Source organism: Triticum aestivum, chromosome 6D (genome assembly GCF_018294505.1).
Source record: "Triticum aestivum cultivar Chinese Spring chromosome 6D, IWGSC CS RefSeq v2.1, whole genome shotgun sequence".
Classification (NCBI taxonomy): Eukaryota; Viridiplantae; Streptophyta; class Magnoliopsida; order Poales; family Poaceae; genus Triticum; species Triticum aestivum.
In genome coordinates this window covers 141,599,857-141,602,898 of record NC_057811.1, presented here as the reverse complement: position 1 = coordinate 141,602,898, position 3,042 = coordinate 141,599,857, and positions in this window count along the sequence as shown.

The window sequence follows — 3,042 nt, the reverse complement described above, 5'->3', positions numbered from 1 at the left end:
GTGGCGTTGCCTCTGGATGAACAGTGAGCGTTGCTGGGGGGTTTGGATGAACAGTTCCCTGTGGGGGTGGATGAACAGGACCCCGATCGTTCGAGCCGGTTGGGGCTAGATGAACAGGACCCTGCGGAGGGCAGGATGAACAGGGCCACCCCGTGGAGGGCAGGATGAACAGTAGACAGTGGAGGGCTGGATGAACAGTAGCCCGTGGAGGGGAGGTTGAACAGGAGCCCATGGAGAGGGCTGGTTGAAAAGTAGCCGGTGGAGTAGCGCGCAGTGGAGGCTGGATGAACAGGAGCCCGTGGAGGCTAGAGGGGGTCGACAGTGGATGAACAGTAGCCCGTGGAGGCTGGAGGGGGTCGACGGTGGAGATGAACAGTATCCCGTGGAGTCCCGTTTTGTGGTAAGCCACACCCCTCCCGATGAACAGGACCCCCGTTTCGACCGTAGCGCTCCAACGCAAGTCCGTTTCCTCCGTTTTGCAGTACGCCACAGCCCTCCCGATCAACAGGACCCCCGTTTCGACCGTAGGAGGTCCGTTTCCTCCGTTTTGCGGTACGCCAGACCCCTCCCGATGAACAGGATCCCGTTTCGAACGTGGCCGGTCGAACACAAGGCCGTTTCCTCTGTTGTGCGGTACGCCAGGCCTCATTTCCATCAGCTGTTCCGTCCAAGCCGGTTGGGTCCCACGCGTTCCGTTGCCTCCCTATGAACACGACACATTCCGTTGCCTCCCCATGAACACGACGACGACGTTGTTTCTCCATTCCGACCCAGCCATGTACACGAGCCCTAGCCGTACGTACGCGTGAGTAGGCATTCGAGACCCCGCCCGTATGTACGTACGTGGCCGTATTTAGTTTCTTGCACCCTGGCCACTGTACGTACGTGTACATGCTACGTGCGCGCCTCTACTACGACACCTGTGCACCTCTACATCGACCAGTATGTAGTTACACGTTCGCGACCAGAATGACAACCCTAAGTACGCTTCGACCAGGTGGGTCCCGACTGTTAGGCACTTCCTTGCCTGCGAAGATGTAGCTGGTGGGTCCCAGCAAACAGGGGGGCGAATCGTTTTTTTTTTGCCCGGACGCACTTCCTTCCGTGCGAAGATGTAGCTAGTGGGTCCCAGCAGTCAGGGGGAAACATTTTTTTTCATGATATACGGTGGCCCGTCCGGTGGGTCCCCGTTGTCAGGTGGAGGAATAATTATTTTGCGCGTAATAAGGAGGCACTTCCTTGCTGCGGCCGTGGACCCAACTGTCAGCCTCTCCACGTACAGTCCACGTCCGATGGAAGCCGTTCCTTGACCACGTTGACCACGCCGTGCCGAGAGCACTAGGGTGGTGGACGACGGCGAGGCCTAGGAAGGGGACGACGTGGAGCCGGGGAAGACGCGGCAGTGGAAGCCCGCGCGGAGAGGAGTACGAGGGTTCACTGGTTCGGCTGCGGTGTGAGGCTGCCGTCGCCGTAGGGCCTGGACAGCGGTGGGAATAGTAGGGGGCGGTGAGGCCTTCGCGGCAGCACAGCCGGCCACAGGAGGCAGGAGCATGCGGCACGACTGGCGCTGCTTTGGGCGGCTGGAGCAACAAGACGAGAGGTTGAAGAAGCACTACGGCCGTTGGATGGACATCGTACGGTCACTGGAGCTAGAATCGTTCATATTGAGTAAGTTGACAAAGCACTCTGTCCCCATCAACTTAGTAGGCCCACAAGTCAGCCTCCCACGAAGGTGGGTCCCAACTAGCAGGGGGAGTATTCATTTTTTTGTGCGTAATAAGGAGGCACTTCCGGTGGGTCCGAGCTGACAGCGGGGGCAACTTTTTTTCGTGAAATACGGTGGCTCATCTGGTGGGTCCCAGCAGTCAGGGGGAAACATGTTTTTCGCCAAATACGGTGGCCCGTCCGGTGGGTCCCTGCTGTTAGGTGGAGGAATAATTATTTTCCGCGTAATAAGGAGGCACTTCCTTGCGGCTGCCGTGGACCCAGCTATCAGCCTTTCCACGACAGTACTCTTCCGATGGAAGTCGTTCCTTGACCATGTTGACCACGCCGCGCCGAGAGCACCAGGGTGGTTGACGACGGCGAGGCCTAGGAAGGGGACGACGCGGAGCCGGGGAAGACGCGGCAGTGGATGCCCACGCAGAGAGGAGTACGAGGGTTCACTGGTTTGGCTGCGGTGTGAGGCTGCCGTCGCCGCAGAATAACAGGGGGTGTGGATGAGTAGAGGGATGCCCTGGCCAGCGGCGGGAGTAGTAGGGGGCGGTGAGGCCAGGATAGGAGGCAGGAGCAGGCGGTACCGCCGGCGCTGGATTTGGTGGCTGGAGCAAGAAGATCAGAGATTGAAGAAACACGACGGCCGTTGGATTGACATCCAACGATTACATCTGCTAGAATCGTTTGTTGAGGTATATAATGTAACACCCCGGATGTAACTTTCCATATTTGTAACTCCGACTCTTGCCGTTTTCGGCTATGTGTTATGATATTCCCTCCGTGGTCGGGTTTTGTCTTTCGTTTTGCATTTTGTCCATGTCGTGCATTTCATATCATGTCATCATGTGCATTGCATTTGCATACGTGTTCGTCTCATGCATCCGAGCATTTTCCCCGTTGTCCGTTTTGCAATCCGGCGCTCCCATCTCCTCCGGCGCACCCCTCTTGTTTTCTTTCGTGAGCGGGTGTCAAACGTTCTCGGAATGGGCCGAGGCTTGTCAAGTGGCATTGGTACACCACCGGTAGACCACCGGTCAAGTTTCGTTCCATTTGGAGGTCGTTTGGTACTCCAACGGTTAACCGGGCATCCGCAAAGTCCATTTGTGTGTTCCAGCAAAACCCCCTCTCTAAACAGCCCAAAACCCAGCAAACTCTCTTCCATGCTCTAGGTCGTTCGATCACGATCGTGTGGGCGAAAACCGCACCTCATTTGGACTCTCCTAGCTCCCTCTACCTATACATTTGCATCCCCCTCCGAATACTTTCGCAGATAAAACCCTAACCATATCCCTCCGCGCCGCCGGACAAGTCCGCCGCCGGCCGGAC